Source organism: Pongo pygmaeus, chromosome 12, assembly GCF_028885625.2.
Source record: "Pongo pygmaeus isolate AG05252 chromosome 12, NHGRI_mPonPyg2-v2.0_pri, whole genome shotgun sequence".
Lineage (NCBI taxonomy): Eukaryota > Metazoa > Chordata > Mammalia > Primates > Hominidae > Pongo > Pongo pygmaeus.
In genome coordinates, this window is record NC_072385.2 from 55,596,563 (window position 1) to 55,617,997 (window position 21,435).

The following is a 21,435-nucleotide window of genomic DNA, read 5'->3' on the forward strand; positions in this document are numbered from 1 at the left end:
TTGAGACTGGCTTTTTTTTTTTCACTTAACATAGTGCCCTTGAGCTTTTTCCAGGTTGTTACATATGTTACTAGTTTGTTTTCTTGATCCCTGGGTAGTGTTCCATCGTACATATGAATCACAGTTTATTCAGCCACTGGCCATTTAAGGACAGGATTGTTGCTAGATTTTGGATACTATGAATATTAATAAAACTGCTATGAACATTTATTTAGGTTTTGGTGTTAGGTTAGGTTGTCATTTCTCTAAGATGAAGGCCTGAAAGTGCAATTGCTGGGTCATATGGTAAGAGCATTTTAATTTTATAAGTAATTGCCAAATAATTTTCAGAATGACTATATCATTTTATGTTCTCACCAGCAATGTATGAATGATTCAATTTCTCCACATTCCTGTCAGCATTTGATATTATCATGGTTTTATTTTTAAATATTAGCCATTCTGACAGGTGTGCTAGAATAGCTCATTGAGATTTTAACCTGCTATTTGCTAGTGATTAATGAAGTTCAACATCTTTCTTGCTTATTTGCCATCTGGATATCCTGTTTGGTTACATGTATGTTCAATTCATTTTTTCCCATTTTCTGATTGGATTGTTCATTTTTATCTGGTGAGGTTTTTGAGTTCTTTATATATTTTAGATAAAAATTTTTGTTGAATAAGAGGTTTGCATTTATTTCTTTCCCAGACTGTAGCTTATCTTTTCACTTCTCTTAACACGGCCTTTCATGGAGCAAGGGTTTTTAATTTTGATGAAGTCCAATTTATCACTGTTTTTTCCCTTTATGCTTTGTGCTTTTGGTGTCAAGCCTAAGAAGTCTTTGCCTAACTGCAGTTACAAATATTTTTTCCTAATTTTCCCAAAAAGATAGTCTTATATTTTGCATTGAAATACAAGATACATTTATTTATATTAACTTTTGCATAAGGAGTGAGGTTAAGGTCAAGACTTTTTTTTTTTTGGCCTATGGATATCTTATTGCAGCAATACCATTTGTTTGAAAAGCTATGCTGGATGGATGTGGTGGTTTATGCCTGTAATCCCAGAACTTTTGGAAGCCAAAGTGGAAGGATTGCTTGAAGCCAAGATTTCAAGACCAACCTTGCCAACATAGTGAGACCCTCATTTCTACAATAATTTTTTTAAAAAATAAATTAATCAGGTGTGGTGGCATGAACCTATAGTCCCAGCTATTTAGGGGACTGCAGTGAGAGGATCTCTTAGCCCAGGAGTTTAAGGCTACAGTGAGCCATGATTGTGCCACTGTACTCCAGCCTGAATGAGAGAGTAAGATCCTATCTTCAAAAACAAACAAACAAACAGAAGGCGATGCTTTCTGCATTGAATAGCTTTTGTGCCTTTGTGGGAGTCTAATGTTAGGTTCTCTGGTCTGTTCTATTGATTTATGACCTATTCTTCCACGAATACTACACTCTCATGATCATATAGCTATATGGTAAGACAATATTATTCTTTTTCAAAATTGTTTTAGATATTCTAGGGTCTGTGGCTTTCCATAAATATTTTAGAATGAGCTTATCAAAGTGTAAAAATATGAAACAAAACAACAACAGCAACAAAATTTGTTGGGATTTTCATAGGAATATCACTGAACCTGTGACTCAATTTGAAGAGAAATTACAGCTTGATTTTGTTGGCTCTTCCTATGAGCATGGTATACCTTTACATTTATTTGGTACTTCTTTCATTTCTTTTATCAGCATTTTGTAATTTTAGTGTATAGATAATGTACGTGTTTTGTTCAGTTTGTACCTAAGTATTTTATAATTTTTTGGAAAAATTATAAATGATATTGTGATTTTAATTTTGGTTTTGATATGTTCACTGTTACTATTTAGAAATGTGATTCGTTTGTCTGTGAGTGTCTATGCATGTGCTACTTTCATACGCTACAACCTTGCTTAACTCTCATATTAGTTATACAAAACGTTTCTACTTTGCAAATTACTTGAAATTTTCTACATAGATAATTGTATCTTCAACAAATAGAGACAGTTTTTCCTTCCTTTCCAATTTGTGCCTTTTATTTCTTTTTTACTTGATTCACTGTAGTTTTATGTTGAATGAGAGTGATGAGAATTGCCTTTTTTTTGCCATGTTCTTAAAGTGGAAACACTAAATATTTCAACATTAAGTATGATATTACCTCTAGGTTTTTTTATATATCCTCATCAAGTTGAGATTTTTTTCTACTGAAAACTTACTGAGCTATTATTATTACTATAAATAGATGCTAGCTTTTCTCAAATGATTTTTCTGCATCAATTGATACAATCATGTGATTTGCCTTCTTAGCCTGCTGATATGTTGGATTACATTGATTTTTTAAAATATAGAACCAGCTTTGCAAACTTCTAATAAATCCCACTAAATCCAGTGTATCATTTTTTAAAAACATTGTACATAGGGTAGATGCATTCCTCCTCTTGCTTTCAGGAACGTCCGACTCTGTCTATGGAGTCCTTTCACCACTGTACTTTCTCAATAAACTTGCTTTTACTTTGCATGAATTCTTTGTTGTGTGAATTCCAAGAACCCACTTTTGGGGTCTGGATCAGGACACCTTCCCTGTAACACTTTTACTTTAAATTACCTATGCTGTAAAATTTGAAATCAATTATTTGTAAAACACCATAGAGTTGATTTGTGATTTTTCCCTCCACTCCACCAATGTCTGACTTTAATTGGTATTTTTATACTATTTCCATTTAAGGATAATGGTATGTTGTTATAACTTAATACTTACACTTAATACTATGATGTTATAACTTAAAACTGATATTTTGTGTTTTTAATTTATTTTCACTGTGTGTTATTCCTCTGTATCTCTTTTATTACCATTAAAATGAAGTATTAACTCTTTGTCTTAATTTTGTTGCTGTAATGGAAGATCACAGAGTGGGTAATTTATAAACAATAGAAGTGTACTTGGCTTGTAGTTCTGGAGGCTAGGAAGTCCAAGAAAGTAGCACCAGTGTTTGGTGCCATCATCCATGGCACCAAATGCATCATCCCTTGATGAAGGTGGCAGAGCAAGAGAGTGTGAGAGTGAGAGAGGAAGAGGCCAAACTTATCCTTTTCATCAGGAATCCACATCTGTGATAACTAAATATCTTCTATGATAACAGCATTAGTCCATTCATGAGGACAGAGCTCTCATGATCTAATCACCTGATAAAGTCCCACCTTTAAATACTATTACCCTGAGGATTAGGTTCCCAACATATGAACTTAAGGGAACACATTCAAACCATAGCATTCTTTAATATTCTCTTAGTTATTAATCATTTGTTTACTCTGTTTTCAGTCTCATTTCTCAATTTTAGTTCATATATTCTGTTGATAATACAAAATTACCATAAACTTCTTTATGTCCCATACCCTTATCTGATTAGCAGATCTTGTCTTTGCTAAAAATATCCTTCCCCAAATTTTCATTTTGGCCACATTGTACTTACTCTTCAAGATTTGGCATTGTACTTTCTATTATAGAAAATATGCTCTGCCCAATTTTCCCCAACCTTCAAACTTTGCCCCAAACCTCGCTTTTTCTTAATTAAGAATCACTTACCTAAATCTTTTATCTCATGTGTTTCTCAATTATGAAACCCATTGTTGCATTTTGTAATTATTGGTTTACTTATTTGTCCCCCATACTAGATTCTGAGCTTTTTGAGATCTGGGTTTACATTATACTCCTTTCTATATTCGTGTTTCTTAGCCCTATATCTGACATACAGAATTCACTTGTTAAATTCTGATTACATAACAACGTTAAAATACTTTGCATATAATTTATTTTAGTGAAAATATGTCAATAAAGATATTTTATTATTAATTTTGAACTTCTCTACTTAGAAAATAAAGTGTTAATTAACAAACACGAAAGAATTTCTAACTATATGTTCAGTACTGCACTGGGTAGGGTTTGAAAATACATAAGAAGAGCAATCTACTGTCAGGTTATAGTAATCTGTTTAATCAGGCATGCTTCCACCATAAAATAGTGCAAACTATCCAAAAACTAATTGGGATTCAATGGAATGGTGGGTCAATGAGCTTTTGCACTAATCAGGAAGGAAAGATAGGAAAAAGTGTGAGTCTGAAAGCAGTACTTTCAAAGCTATAATTTTCAATTGCTCATGGATATTCAAATCTTTTATTATTGCCAAACCAGTTTATTCATAGTTAAGATGAACAGTAAAACAGAGGAGGGTAGCCAGAGAGTAAAAGAAGTTTTACTATGTAAACTTAGAAAAGTTAAACTTTCATGCACTGCTTTTCTCTTTTCTTACAAAAATTGTGTATTGAATAAAATTATATCTATTTGTGAAGGTTATGAATAAAATAAGGAACAAAAATCTAGTCTTATAAAAATAGAGGATCTGTGAAAAATAAGCAGAAACATTACCACTCTGCTTATAACACTGAAAGAAATATTTTCTCATGACAGAAAGCACTGTACTCTAACATTTTTAATCCAAAATACTTTTATGGACAAACTTGTCTGAACAGTACTCTCCCGAAAGCTCATAAGCCCCTCTGAGATACTCTCATATTAATGAGTTTCAATGGTGCCTTTGAATAATACCTAGATGACTACAGCACTGCTTAAAAGAGAAACACACCTCTCACACTAATTAGAGTTCTTGAATGACATTGAAAGAGATAACTGGTTAAATAATTTTCTGCAGCACCAGATTTAATTGACATAGATATAATGCCAGTGATAATTTTATGCAATTGCAAGATCAGGAGTTTAATATATCTGGCAGTAAGGCAGGGATTTTCTTTCTCTGACAGTGCTGAATAAACCTCTCTAATCCTTTTCCTTTAGCTTTCCCTTATTTCTAGGCTTAAGTTTAATAAAAGGCTAAAAAAAAATCAAGATTCCTCTAGGCTTCTCAAAGCTCAAGCATAGAGAGAAAAAGATGTTATCTCAGGGAGGTTGTGGCTCAGAATCATTAAAAAGACTAATGGCAGGATCACAGGGCTAAGTTTACAATTCCCTTTGTATATCGCAGAAGCACCCTCTCTTGTAGTAAACACTTTATCTACTTTCATCTTGCTTCCAAATTGCCAAAACGGAGGCAAGAGTCCAAGAGGGATTGGATGATTATAGTTTACAAGGTGCTCAAAATGTTTCCTTGAATGTTCAATTTGGCTTACCTATGATGCTTGTTTATTCATTTACAAGTTATTCCAAAGCCTTGCTGTATAGAACTAGGATATTTTGACAAAGTGGACTTCCACAGCATGTTTTCTGTAACATTTAATGTTTTACAGTTTAGAACTGTCATGTTCTATAGAAGTCAGCATCTTATGGGCCATTTGGCAGAAGTGATAAAAAGCATAATATTTATGAAAGCCTCTGAAATAGGCCAAATGATTTTCAGTGTAATAATCCAATTTTTTTTACTTTGTTTTAATTATAAACTATGAAGAGCAGAACTCAGGCAGATCTGAAGCCTGAATCTTTCTGCCCCTGGGACATTCTTGCTTTCCATGTTTGTTTTATGCTTCCTTTTTAACTTTTTGAGCAGAATGGCTCATTTATAATGTTCTTTCTTACTTGACTTTTGATCAGTATTATAGGTGGTCATATACAATGTTCTCATTTTCATTGTTTTCTAAAGCTTATGTAATTGTGGTTTTTTATTAACATTTAGACCCCAAAATTATTTAATGGAATATGTTTTTCATTTGGCTATTTCTTTCCTTTATACCTTTGTAAACCATATTTTAGATTGAATACATGATGATCATAAAAGGCAGCCTTTGAATATCTTCTTTTAAAAATTCATTGAGATTTTATTTATAATCTTAAGTATAATTTTACTTTTTTTTTTAGAAATAGGCTGTGGAAATTAAAAAGGCAAGTTGTAGAATGGAATTTCATAAATATTTATCAAGTCCTTTGAAATAAAAAACATAATTTATAATATGTTTAATTTTTAAAAAGTATAAGATTATTTTACCAATAAAAATGAAATAAAAATTACCTGGAAATTGTTAAATAGATCAATGTAATTCCATATAGTAGCATAATATGCAACTATTAGAATTTATGGCATATGAGAACATTACCAAGTTATATTATTTAGTGAGAAAAGCAGGTTAATAGAATATACAAATAATGTTCACAAACAATATATCTTGCTTTTTTATAATTCCCCAAAGGATAAAAAAAAGATGCAATCACATTAAGTCAAATTTTAATCTGAGGACACTACATAGCATCAAAATAAAGAATACAGTGTGATATAATCATTAAATTAGATATAATTCTGATTCTTCTTCTTCTCTCTTTTTTTTAATGTAGGAAAGGAGAATGGTTTGAAAATGGTAATGAGGAGAAAGAATGACACTGACATCAGCTCCAGGTCCCGTGGAATGAAACCTATGGTAAGTAGTGTTAACTAGGGTCCTTAGAAGAGGTTCAGACTTACATTCAAACATAAAGATGAAAGAAATATTTTGAACACAAGTATGAGATATTTAACTGTTAATGGAGCATAAATTTCAAATGGCATCCGGAAACAATTTTAGAATTTGAGGAAGCATTAAAAAGGAGACAGAATAGTAGATATATAAAGATTTATGATCATTCATGTAAAGAATACAAGATGTTACTAGGAATATGAGAAATATTTTCTTGGGACTAAATTAATGAGATAAATATATCTACCTATATATCTATCTAGATAGATAAATATATAGATATATATATAGATAAAATAGATATGTATAGATATATAAATATAGATATATAGAGAGATTAATTCTGGTGAGTTTAAGGCAGTGTTCGGGTCAGGGTGAAAGAAAGAAATAGATATCTCTTTACTATAATACTTGGGTAGATAGTGAGCACGTAATGGTCTTACACCCAGGGTGTCAGTTCATTCTGACTTCCTGTTTAGGGAGAAGAGATCTTATTCCAGATACGTACACTATCTTGATAGCTTGCAGAATTCTGTAGAAGGTATGTATGACACCAATCACAAGAACACTTTTATTATCAGAAAGTTATGACTGTGGGTGTATGTACATTTGTGCGTATGTGAAAATGTCTACAGACACGTACTTTCTCTTTCTATCTGGTTTTGCTAGACAGAAGTGATGCATTAGAAGTCTATGTTTTTGCCTCAGAAATCTCTGAAATATTATTTTCTGTCTTTTCTTCCATATGCCCTTAAAAAAAAAAAGTAGCCTAACCATATAAAGAATTTGATCACAATTGCTAAAGCTGTAGAGTCTAGAGGACATGTAACTCATGAATGTCTGTAATTAAAATCTCAAAAGAATCATTAACTTTTTTACACTCACTTGAAATCCTGCCTTTATGAGATTTTCTTCTGTTAAAATACTTTTGTAGCTCCTCCCCCTCCCCCTCCCCCTCCCCCTCCCTCTCCCTCTCCCCTTTCTTCGGCCTCCCTCTCCTTCTTTTTTCCTCTCCCCTTTCTTCGGTCTCCCTCTCCTTTTTTCGGTCTCCCTCTGTTGCCGAAGCTGGACTGTACTGCCATGATCTCGGCTGGCTGCAACCTCCCTGCCTCCGGCTCCTGTGATTCTCCTGCCTCCGCCTGCCGAGTGCCTGGGATTGCAGGTGCCTGCCGACACGCCTGACTGGTTTTTGTATTTTTGGTGGAGATGGGGTTTTGCGGTGTTGACCGGGCTGGTCTCCAGCTCCTGGCCTCGAGTAATCTGCCCGCCTCGCCTCCCGAGGTGCTGGGATTGCAGACTGAGTCTGGCTCACTCAATGCTCAATGGTGCTCAGGCTGGAGTGCAGTGGCGTGATCTCGGCTCGCTACAACCTCCACCTCCCAACCGCCTGCCTTGGCCTCCTAAAGTGCTAAGATTACAGCCTCTGCCCCGCCGCCACCCCATCTAGGAAGTGAGGAGCGTCTCTGCCTGGCCGCCCATCGTCTGGGATGTGAGGAGTGCCTCTGCCCGGGCGCCCCGTCTGGGAAGTGAGGGGGACCTTTGCCCGGCCGCCCCGTCTGGGAGGTGAGGAGCGCCTCTGCCCGGCCGCCCCATCTGGGAAGTGAGGAGCGCCTCTGCCCGGCTGCTACCCCGTCTGGGAGGAAGTGAGGAGCGCCTCTGCCCGGCTGCCGCGTCTGGGAGGTGAGGAGCGCCTCTGCCCGGCCGCCCCATCTGGGAGGTGAGGAGCGCCTCTGCCCGGCTGCCACCCCGTCTGGGAGGAAGTGAGGAGCGCCTCTGCCCGGCCGCCGCGTCTGGGAGGTGAGGAGCGCCTCTGCCCGGCCGCACCGTCTGGGATGTGGGGAGCGCCTCTGCCCAGCTGCCCGGTCTGGGAAGTGAGGAGCGCCTCTGCCCGGCGGCCCTGTCTGGGAAGTGAGGAGCGCCTCTGCCCGGCCGCCCTGTCTGGGAGGTGTACCCAACAGCTCCAAAGAGACAGCGACCATCGGGAGCAGGCCATGAGGATGATGGCGGTTTTGTTGAAAAGAAGAGGAGGAAGTGTGGGGAAAGGAAGGAGAGATCAGATTGTTGCTGTGTCTGTGTAGAAAGAGGTGGGCATACGAGACTCCATTTTGTTCTGACTAGGAGAAATTCTTCTGCCTTGGGATGCTGTTGATCTATGGCCTTTCCCCCAGCCCCCTGCTCTCTGAAACATGTGCTGTGTCAACTCAGGGTTAAATGGATTAAGGGCGGTGCCAGATGTGCCTTGTTAAACAGATGCTTGAAGGCAGCATGCTCTTTAAGAGTCATAACCACTCCCTAATCTCAAGTACCCAGGGACACAAACACTGCAGAAGGCCGCAGGGACCTCTGCCTAGGAAAACCAGAGACCTCTGTTCATGTGTTTATCTCCTGACCTTCTCTCCACTATCATCCTATGACCCTGCCATATCCCCCTCTCCGAGAAACACCCAAGAATCATCAATAAATATTTAATAAAAAAAAAAATCTTCAATAGGCATGATAATGAAGTTCCTTTGCTTTAGTCCTTACACAAAAAATGTGGCCTGAAGTCACCTGATGTTAACCAACCAGTTATTTTTCTATTGTGGTGTCTCACTGTCCCCACCTTAAAAGAAAAGTAGCTTTGGAAAGACAAAAAAAAAAAAAAAAGCAAACAAACAAACAAACAAAAACCTATTTAGAGAGGAATGTCTGGATTAAAGGGTATTTTAACAGGTATTAATGCTTTACCAAATTGCCCTTCAAAAAAGTTATGCCAATTTATACTCCCATTACCAGTATGTGATTATACATTTCCTACAGATCTTGCCAAATCCATATTTTTGTAATCCCCTTTACTTGTTGCCAATCTAATAGGTAAAAATAAAAAAACAAAACAAAACAAAACAAAACAAAAAAGAAATACTTTTGTATATTCAGTTCTTAAGGAGAAAAATTTGCCATCTTGTGTTTTTGTCCTCTGTTGATGTAACTGAATCTAATGCTTGCATGTCTTCATGAATTTTTTATGTGTATGAAGGTTAAATTTTGGCTTAGGCATCACTGGGCTATTAATTTTTTGTGTGGTCTTATGAAATGTTTGGATATGATCACAAATCCTTCACTGGTAATGTTTATTTTTAAAAAACAAAAAATATATCAGGGATTTTTCTTTTTTTTGGAGGTAGGATTTTTTTTACAGACTTCATTCTTGCTTCTGGAATGCCAAATTGGGAATCATCCAGTTGGCAACCACTTTTTATTACTTGAACAAATATAGAAAAATTATGCTTTGTTTTATGCCAGACATTATATTTTTTCTTAAATGGAATGACTTATTCATTGATTCACAAATTACATATTGAGTTTCTGCTATGTACCAGGCACAGTTTACAGTGTCTGGAAAGAATGGTAAATAAAGCAAACCATAATGCTTGCTAATGTCTAGCTTATATTAAAATGACTGAGATGAGGGAATAATATAAATTAAACAATATAAATGTAAAACAACTAAATATAATGATTAGAGTATGGTATGTGTTATGGAAAAAATAGAGTTGGTTGAAGGGAATCAAGAGTATGAGAGTGATAAGTGGGTTGCAATTTTACATAAGACTATGGGCTCAGGTCTTACTAATCAGGTGATATACATGCAAATATTGGGAATGCAATACAGACAGAGGGAACACCCCAGTGCAAAATGCTTGAAATGGGATGGGACTTGTGTGTTTGAGGAAAAACAGAGAGGTCATTATGATAGAAGCTATATAAGCAACATGGAAGGAAATGAGGCCACAGAGCTAATAGGAGTCAAACAATTTTGACCATTATAGGCTGTTTTAAGGACTTTCCATTTAATTCTGAATAAATAAAAAGAGCATTGAATGACTTGAACAAGAAAGTAGCATGGTCTGACCTTTATGTCATAATGGATAACTCTGACTTCTGTTTTGATAATAGACTGGTAGGGGCAAAGAGATGAACCTAGAGGCTATTGGATCAATCAATAGCAGAAACAAAGATGGCTTGGATCAGAATTGTAGTGTGTAGATAAAGGTTGAATTATAATGTATTTTTTTAGTAAAGCCAAGAGAAATTCTTGACAGATTCGATTTAATATGATAGAAAAAGAGTCAACAATGACTGAAAGCTTTAGTCTGAACCATTAAACGAAAGAAGTTGTCATCTGCTGAAGTAGAGAAGATTATGCTTCGTGTGTGTGAGTATGTGTGGGGGTGTATCTGTGCGTATTTGGGATATCTATTAGGTATCTTAATGGAAATGTAGCAAGTTGAATATATGCATCTGGACTTAAGGAGAGTGACCAGCCTGAAGATAAAGCTTTGAAATTCTACACACACATTTGACTATACAGCCATCTAACTGAATAAAATGAGGATTCAGTGAATGTGGGCAGAAAAGAGAAGGCCAAAGACTGATCTCTAGTATCTACAATGCTAAGAGGTTGGAAACAGAAAAAGAATTCAGCAAATAGCCCTAAAAAGGAGAGACTGGTAAAGTAGGAGGAGAAAAGAATTTTGTGATACCTTGGAAGCTGACTGAAAATGAATTAAAAAGGAGGGATTTGTAGTAACTTAAATGCTCATAATGGTACATTACATAAAATGTGAGGCTGGTGGTAATAGTAAGGAAATTAAATTAGGATGAGGCACAGGCAACTTAGAGTTAGGAGGTCCAGAGTGGAAGAGAATGAAAAGGAAAGCATGAATATCTGTGTAAAAAAAATAGTATATCAATACAGTATATCAATAGTATATCAATATATTTGTGACAAATACACCTTATCAGTGTAAGATATAATGTCCTTCCATCCCCCAAAAATGTCTACCTCCCAATCCCATAAATCTGTGAAACTGTTACCCTACATGAAAACAGGAAACCTACAGATATAAATTAAGGGTCTTGAGATGGAGTGATTATTCTGGATTACCCAGATGTGCCTAATTACAAGAGTCATTATAAGAGAGGCAGGATGCTCAGAGTTATCGATGTGATGATGAAATTGAGAAGTGTGTGAGTGTGTGTAAGAGAGATTGGAAAGTGCTACTCTGTTGGCCTTGGAGGTGGAAGAAGGGAGATATAAGCTAAGAAATAGAGATAGCCTCTAGAAGCTGAAAAGGGCAAGGAAGTGGATTATCTCCTACAGCAAGGGTCCCCAGTCCCCGGGTGGCAGACTGGTACCAGTCCGTGGCCTGTTAGGAACCTGGCTGCCCAGCAGGAGGTGAGTGGCAGCGACCCAGCATTACTGCCTGAGCTCCGGTTCCTGTCAGATCAGCAGCAACATTAGATTCTCATAGGAGCCCGAACCCTACTGTGAACTGAACATGCAAGGAATCTAGGGTAAGTGCTCCTTATAAGAACCTCACTATCTCATACCAGTTAGAATGGCGATCATTAAAAAGTCAGGAAACAATAAGTGCTGGAGAGGATGTGGAGAAATAGGAACACTTTTACACTGTTGGTGGGACTGTAAACTAGTTCAACTATTGTGGAAGACAGTGTGGCGATTCCTCAAGGATCTAGAACTAGAAATACCATTTGACCCAGCCATCCCATTACTGGGTATATACCCAAAGGGTTATAAATCATGCTGCTATAAAGACACGTGCACACGTATATTTATTGCGGCACTATTTACAATAGCCAAGACTTGGAACCAACCCAAATGTCCATAAATGATAGACTGGATTAAGAAAATGTGGCATATATACACCATGGAATACTATACAGCCATAAAAAATGATGAGTTCATGTCCTTTTGTAGGGACATGGATGAAGCTGGAAACCATCATTCTCAGCAAACTATAGCAAGGACAAAAAACCAAATACTGCATGTTCTCACTCATAGGTGGGAATTGAACAATGAGAACACTTGGACACAGAAAGGGGAACATCATGCACCGGAGCCTGTTGTGGGGTGTGGGGGGAGGGATAGCATTAGGAAATATACCTAATGTAAATGACGAGTTAATGGGTGCAGCACACCCACATGGTGCATGTATACATGTGTAACAAACCTGCACGTTGTGCACGTGTACCCTAGAACTTAAAGTATAATAAAAAAATAAATAAATAAAAATAAAGAACCTCACTAATGCCTGTTGGTCTGAAGTAGAAAAAGTTTCATCCCCAAAACATCCCCCTACAACTCCATCCCCATCCATCTGTGGAAAAATTGTCTTCCACAAAACCCATCCCTGGTGCTGAAAATGTTGGGGACTGCTGCCCCAGAGCCTCCAGAAGAAACACAACCCAGCAGACAAATTGATTTTACTGCTTCTAACCTGCTTTAAGACAAGACATTTGTGTTGTTGCAAGCCTCTAAGTATGCTGACATTTGTTAGAGTAGGAATAGGAAATTGATATAGTTTTAATAATGGAGAAAACCAAATGTGGATCATATAGGAATATCTGGGTTATCTTTGTAATAATTCTGTTAATCTAAAATTGTCCCAAAAATAGATTGTTAAAAACCAATTTCAATAATTGAGCTGTATGACATAAAACCCAGCACCTGGGGTAACAGCTTACAGGCCTCTGACATATTATAGCCCTTAGAACATATACTTAGCTTTGCGTTGTCTTCCCCCTGTCTCTGCTTATTTCATTACCGATGGTTACTCAGCTCTCTGCTCAAGTGTCTCTTCCTTAAAATTTTCTTATTTTATCAACTCTAAAATCAGCATGCATTTCTTCTTCAGATTTCTCTAAAATTATTTTTTTCTCTAAAAATACTGTTAAGGAATATAAATAAATGTTGAAAATTGGAAGAAGAGAATATTTTGCCAGTTGAAATTGTTCAAAATGATTTACTATGGAACCACTTAATAGACTATCATGCAGCCTTTGAAAACAATGAGAAAAACTAAAGGAGGCTTTAGGGAGGAAAAAAATAAAACAATAATTGCAGTTGTATTCAGATATATATACATATGTAACTAACATGGTTTCTACTGGCTCAAAATGACAATGCCATCCTACCCCTTATTAGTGGTTTTCAATGAATATTTAAAAATCATTAGTGCCATTGAAATATTGTGTATTACAAAATAGCTAGAAGAGAGGCTTTGAATGTTTTCAATACAAAGAAATGATAAATGCACGAGATGATAGATATGTTGAAATACCCCTGATTTGATAAATAAACGGCATACATACATATTAAAACATTAAATTGTACACCATAAACATGTACAATTATAATGTGTCAATTAAAAAAATAAAAAAGGCTGGGCATTGTGGCTTACACCTGTAATCCTAGCACTTTGGGAGGCTGAGATGGGCAGATTACTTGAGGCCAGGAGTTCAATACCAGCCTGGCCAACATGGTGAAATTCCATCTCTACTAAAAATACAAAAATTAGCGGAGCTTGGTGACCCATGCCTGTAATCCCAGCTACTTGGGAGGCTGGGGCATGAGAATATCTTGAACCTGGGAGGTGGAGGTTGCAGTGAGCTGAGATTGGGCCATTGCACTCCAGCCTGGGTGACAGAGCGAGTCTCTGTCCCTAAATAAATAAATAAAATAAAATTATTGGTGGAAATTATGTTTCTGACAGATAAATTATAATATTAAACACATTATGTAAAACAGACAAAACTAGAGATGTCCTGGTATGAAACTAAATAGAGGTAAAGAGAACCTTGAAAGGCTTCTTCCTTCTTCCCTGTATGTCTCCTTACAATGAATTATTTAATGTTCTTGAATTTTCTGTCAGCATAGTATAAAATCACTGGACTAAAACATAGATATTATAAAAACTAATTCACTAAATTAATGGACCCCAAATATATGATTCTATATTCTATCAGTTAAAAAGCTGAAGTCTTCATACCTAATACATTTCTGTTTATGTGTTTATAAGTTATAGTTACACACTACCGTACTAGTGTATTTTATATCATACACAATATACAATGTTTGAATCAAAACATTCACATTTTTAAAGGGTGAGATTTTAAAACTAATTATAAATTCAATTCTAATATTTTTTTCTGACGCACTGAGGCATTCTCTTACATACCGTTTGATTGACTTTCATGTGACTTCAGAGACCATGACCCTAAATCAACAATCCATAGAGGGTTGTTTTCAGTCCAGGTGCTGTCTGTGACAGAACTCAAAATTGTAAATAGTGAAATCTGATAAATAAGAACAACATAATCAACTGTTTATAAAGTTAGATTTATTAAGTTTGGAGAACAGTCCTTTATTCTGAAATTATTGAATTTCTTGTGTCTAGCAAACTAAATGGCATTGTTTTATTTTCTGAATGTCATTCACAATATGTGTATATTATTCTAATTTTTATAGTTATTAAAGTCTACTAGTTTCCAATGTCTGGGAATTGTAGTTTGGCAGGAAATTGTTATATGCGTACAAAATAAATAGAATGAAGAAGTCATTGAAGAGAAGCTGATGATATTTGCATTCAAATGATGATTATATTGACATTCCGAATAGATCTCCACTAAGTGCCACAGTAGTGTCACAGCTTACTGGTGACATCTCGTGAGTCCTGTTCCACCTAAGTGGGGAAAACTTCAGTCTATTAGAAATTAAAGAAAAACGCTTCTTGGGGGCAAAGATATATCTTTTTTGAGTACTTTTGCAAAGTGCAAATGCAACTATAGTAAATACCACCAGAGATGAGAATAGTCAGTTCACTTCTCTCAAGTTAAATATGAGAGTAAAACTATAATTTTAAGCCTAGAAAATACATGCTAAAGGCATATTAACTTGGAATTTGGAACTTACTCTATTGATCACATTTTTTTCTACATTGGAAAAATCAGAAAAAAAAGAAATTGAGAATTAAACATTATAGAAAACTAAAGAAGAGCAAAAATATAATATGCTTTAATAGAAATTTTAAAAATATAGCACTTATCAAATTTGTTTAACCATGACCCTGAATTTATTTTTGTTTCTTTAACTTAACTCATTAAAGAATGTGAAAGATCAGTGGTGTCTAAGTTTGATCAATGGAATAATATCAAAAATACTTTTTCACAAAGGTAAAGACTTATTATTTTTAACATACATAAAAAAGGATTTTTGAAAATAAATAACACATTTTTCCTTATTAACCAAAAATCTATCTTCTCAGTTTCAACAAACACATATGTAAACTTATGTTATGAATGTCTGATTGATGGGAGACCACTGCTCCAGCCTACCTGCTATACAAAACTCCAATGTGGGGGAAAAAAAAAAATAGATTGCCCAGAACTCTGTTCACAAGTGGTGTCATGAAAACTTGAAGGCAAGTTCTCTGATCCTCAGTGGCTCATTCCAAATCACTCATCTAAGTATTGCAAGTAGAAATATGCTTTCCCTTGAAATATAAAGTTGCTAAAAAGTAATTTCAATATAAAACTGTTGTTTTCCAACAGTAACAGCTAATCTTATTTTATATTTGACATATTTAGAATAAATTTTAAACACATATCCAAGAGTAAAGGAAATAATTAAAAAATGTTTAGGACCAAATTCCTGTAGTGGAATCTAATTGTTCTGGCAAAGAATGGCCAAGGAGAAGCACAAAATAAGTAAGTGAACTGCTAACTGCTAAATGATACATGAGCAAAGCCAATCCAAGGAAATCCCCGTGATGAAATATTCTGAGAGAAGTTCCACACTGCCAAACTTTTAGAGAAACATCTTTAGGCTCTTTGCTTAATGAAATGTCCTCAGATACACAAAGATATGAAACTTCTTGAGAGTCTTCTAAATACTAACATTTTATACAATATATGGCTTTTAAATGTTCAATAAAACATCATGGCATTGAACATCTGGGACACAGAAAAAATAATGTCATGGCAAAAATATAAGTTTGTAGAGTTTCCATGTAAAAAAAAATCAACTTAGTAAGTATTTCAGATGTTCTCAACTACTAGATATGTGTGGAGAGATATATAGAATAATGAGAAATTAGCTCTTTAAGAATTTAAGACATTATTATATATGTGTTGTTGAAATTTGCCCCCACTAACAGACAAAATGGACTCTCCTTGGCTAACTGAGCTTCTCAAAGTTAAAGCAGAACCAGGCCATCATAGTTAAGAGAGGGAACAATCACGTACTCTGCATTCTTAGAAAGATCTAAGTGTCACAGGACCTCCCTTTTTACAACCAAGCCAAAAAGTTCCCGTTGTCAGTGCCAATATTAACTGTGACCAGAAACTCCCCGTGCCACTCACTGGCTGTTTGAAAGAAACATCTGACAGAGACTTGGCAAATTTTGGGTCTAGAAGACCACCTAATCAGGGCTCAACTATTTTGACCAATCAGAAATGAACAAGTTTGAAACTTTCATTTGTGTAAGTGGACCTGGTTGATAACCTAGGTGAGAACTTTCCCTATTTAAGCCAGTCCCTCCCTTTGTTCTGCGGAGAGCATACTTTTATTTCTATTGAATGTTATGCCTCCTCAATCTATGGATTATTTTATAATAGAAAATAAGTTTTCCATTTTTTCTCCACAGATCTCATGGCCTTTGTTGACAATGTGAATAAACGTTCCAAACATGCACACAGTTAATCATCTATGAAATTGTTTTAAAAAGTGGCTGCATAATAAATGTTATATTATGTTGTCTGGACATGGTAGCTCACATCTGTAACCCAGCACTTTGGAAGGCTAAGGTAGGAAGATCCCTTGAGTCCAGGAGTTCAAGACCAGTCTGGGCAACATAGGGAGATCCTGTCTCTATGAAAAAATAATTTAAATACATTTAAAAATTATAAATAAGAATAAACGTCATATTGTTCAGAAAAGAGATCAGAATTTAGGAAAGATGCAGTGGAGAAGGCAGGAGGGAAGTTTTCCTAGAGGAGTACAACTTAAGAGATCATGCGCAAAATATGTCAGCTTTCAAAGTATGCCCCACCTTGATCCCTGATCTAACCAGATTTATTATTATTTTGGCTTCACGGTGTTAGAAGACATGGCCCAAAACCTAATTGTGATGTGAATAGAGTTTTTGTTTGTTTGTTTGTTTTTGGTATTGTATGGTTATTATTTTAAATACTCTCTTCCTTTTAAATTCCTCACAAATGATTGGCCTATCTTTTTGAGAAAAAACACTAATACTCTCAAGAACTTGAAAAGAAAAGTATCAAATTCATATGACTCTTTATGTAAAGAGACCATTTATCTCCTGAATAGCTGCCCAGCATCAGTCATGTTCAGAGAATGGGAAGTAACATTGTCTCCTCTTTTTTGGCCTGAACAATTTGTGGAGGGTTCCTCTGTGAAATTTTTTAGAAATTATGTATGTATGTGTGTGTGTGTGTGTGTGTGTGTGTGTGTGTGTGTGTGTGTGTGTGTGTGTGTGTGCGTGTGAGACCATTTTTCTAAAATAAAATTGTAAAATGATAATGTTGCCAAAATACCCAAACCAACATATGTGTTTTCTTTCTCTACCACCTTTTTGAAGAACAGTTTTGGGTTGGGGAAGATTATCTTAAAATTATATTTCCCAATAATATTCAAAAAATAAGGAAATGCTAGAGAAGCAAATTCCAATGAAATTAACAGCGATAAAGGCCCAAAGTGGTGAGAGTTTGACTTAGTTAAAAAATAACACAGAAAGTCAGTGAAGCTGACTTTTGTGAGCTAGAAAGAGAATAATAAGAGGTGAAGTTGGAGAGGTAAGAATATATATTTACCTATATTATTAAGGATATGCCATAATAAGAGTTTACATTTTATTCTAATTGCAATAAATAGATGTTATAGTGATTTACACTGTATCTAATTTGCATTCACAAATGACCCAATCGGCTACTATGTTGAGAATTAGTTTAAAAGCTAAGAATAGAAGAAGGGCAGCTGGTATTATGGTATCCCTGGAAAGACATAATAATGACTTTCTAAAGGTGAAGAAAACTTTCCTTCCAGCCTCTGAAGGTCTGAGCTCTGTAATGATCTTGACAGTAGACAGATTAGTAAGACAAATCTGGATGCTCTGGCTCATGCCTGTAGTCCAGCTATTCAGGAGGCTGAGGCAGGATGATCCCTTGAGCCCAGGAGTTTGTGGCTACGGTGAGCTATGATCCATCCCAGGCCACTGCATTCCAGTGTGGCAAGACTCTCTCTTAAAAAATAAAAAAAGAGCAAGACTCTATCTCTTAAAAAAAAGAAAGAGAGAGAGAGAGAAAAGGCATACACATTTATTATGTGCGTATGCACAGGAATCCCACAAAATATAAGACTCAAAGAGGGGCCAGATGGTTGAAGCTTAAATAGCATTTTGAGCTAGAGAAAGAAATAGGGGCTTGTTGTGGAGAGGTGGCAACACAGGCCATGGAGGCTGAGGGGAGGACATCCATGATGAACAAAGGTTGTTTTACTATACAGATCAAGTTTCTCAGGCAGCCTTCAGAAGAATAGGTGATGGGCTATGCAAAATTCTTTCTGGGCTAAGCATTGATATGATCTTTTCTAGATCTGTTTTAGGCAGATGAAGAGGCTCAGAGAAAGCCTATTCTTGCATTTGCTGTTTACTAATGTAGATAGATGTAAATTTCTTTTACAAAAGGACAGCTTTTCAGATCTATTCCTGTGTCTGCAGCTTCTCTGAATAGCTATCTCAAAATATGCCAAGAAGTATATTTTGTGAGAGCATATTTTAGTCTCTTATAGTCCCATTTTGGGGTAGTGTGTCCTGAGTCCCAACAACTTCAATATTAGGAAATGCAAATAATAAAAGGGGATGTATATACTTTGTAATTAAAGCAAAATGTAAAGGTCAATACAATATATCTACATAGGGACAAAAAGTGTAACCAAAATAATCCTTATGATTTTTGGCTGGAGCAACAAGATAGGTGTTAAAGTTCTTTACTGAAGTGAATAAAATTGAGAAGTAACAGATTTGGGTGGAGTAGAAGACAAAAATCATTTTGATTATCATTTGTTTTCACTCCCTTTGAATATAATACAAGATGTCCATCTATTTTTTTAAATCCTTGATTTTTCATTATGTTACGGCATTCTACCTTATGAGCATATGCTAATTCAAATGAATATCTCTCTATTATTGAATATTTGTTTCTTCAAGTGCTTTGAAACTATTGACAGTTGCCCTCCACAAAGACCACCTGAAAGAGCTGTTGATTAAGCAAATTTAAGTTGATTAGACTTACTGCAATAAGGAGGAAATATCAACTTGAAATAGTATTAGTAGTGTCTCAGTATGAAAAAATTGGAGGATAGTTACAGAGTTTGATGACCTGATTTGTGTAATATTAAGGTAGGACTTGTAGTCTGTGTAAACGCCTAAGATTAGGAACAATTTATGATAAAGTGGCTTTGAATTGATTGGCAATGTGAATAAGGGTCTTGAAGTAAGTCTTGAGCAATCTGTTAGTCTTGATAAGAAAGTTATTTTAGGCCGGGTGCAGTGGCTCATGCCTGTAATCCCAGCACTTTGGGATCGAAACCATCCTGGCTAACATGGTGAAACCCCGTCTCTACCAAAAAAATACAAAAATTTAGCCGGGCGTTGTGGCAGGCATCTGTTGTCCCAACTACTGGGGAGGCTGAGGCAGGAGAATGGCGTGAACCCGGGAGGCGGAGCTTAAAGTGAGTCGGGATCACGCCACCGCACTCCAGCATGGGCGACAGAGCAAGACTCCGTTTCAAAAAAAGAAAAGAGAAAGCAATTTTAGTTGGCTCACTGTCATATCTTCCAGAAGCAAATATTTGATTGTCCCTAGCATTTTATGACAAAGACACAGAAATTGTCCAGTATTGTTCAATATAAGGACAGGGAATCACATTGATTTCAGCCCTCAATACATGTTGTCAAATAGCTCTCAGTGAAGTTGACATTAATTTAGATGTTTCTGTATTTACTCCCACTGATTATATTTTTACTTGGATTTGGGAATTACCTGAAAGATGGTTTATTATACTCAGATTTTGATGTGCTATATTGCTACATCTGATTTTTATTCATCTTTTAATTCTTAATATCAGTTTATAACCTAATAAAGGATAACTAATAGTTGGTCATTAATTATTCAATAAATATAATTATTAAAAATATACATGTGCAAACCAAACATTAGTCTTCTAAGAAGAAATACTAATTGAGAGAAAGGTGTTGAAAACAGTCCCCTAAACTTTAGGGAAAACATATGAATGTCTCTTGTAAGAGCCACTTTTGTAATATTTTCATTATAGCATTTCAACTGTCAGAGGGATTAGTGAGCAAAGATGGCTTTGGCATATTTTCAAAATGATTCCAGGTATTGAATCCTTCATTTAAGGAGCCATAGCAATGTTAGACAGATGATGATAGACTTTCTTCCCAGTGGGAACACTTGAGTTGCATCTCTCGCTTACCATTCTCATGCATAGTGACTATCACAAATAGCTCTAGGAGATTAGCCAGTTTGGCTGGTTTTATCCAGGCAGAGCTTTCATGGCAGGTATCAAAAGAAAGACACCTAATACTCATAATCCTTGTGAAATATAACCTAAGGGGGAGAAATTCCATTTTTTATAGAAACTTTGCTGGAAAATGTTTTATAAAGCAAAAAGCATTTCAGATAATGCATTGCAATCTAATTATTTCTCTATTGGCAACGATGACCTTTTAACTAAAAAAAAAAACTTCCTTAGACCCAAAACAGTTACAAAAGAGTAAAAGTGTCTAATCTATAGACTTTAAAATTGCAGATAAACATACATATATAAACTTTTTAATGCAAAAGAGTAAAACGTGAAGGATACTAACTTGTATTTTTTAACATGCTGAGTGAATGCAGCATACAGTGTGAATTTAATGGGTTCCTGAAAAGATTTGGCTCTGTGTCTCTACCGAAATCTCATCATGAATTGTAATCCCCATGTGTGTAGAGGAAGGGACCAGGTGGGAGGTGATTGGATAATGGGGGTAGTTTTCCTCATGCTTTTCTCATGATAGTGAGTGAGTTCTCACGAGATCTGATGGCATTAA

General features: G+C 35.8%; 1 long non-coding RNA gene across 1 annotated transcript in view; it reads left to right on the forward strand.

The window, feature by feature from the left end:
• The window catches only part of LOC129030274 (uncharacterized), a 552,505-nt gene that overhangs the window by 417,782 nt on the left and 113,288 nt on the right, over positions 1-21,435 (forward strand). The window contains exon 2 of the long non-coding RNA XR_008500600.1: positions 6,345-6,427. This is a non-coding gene — a long non-coding RNA (uncharacterized LOC129030274). The remainder of the gene's footprint in view (positions 1-6,344; positions 6,428-21,435) is intronic.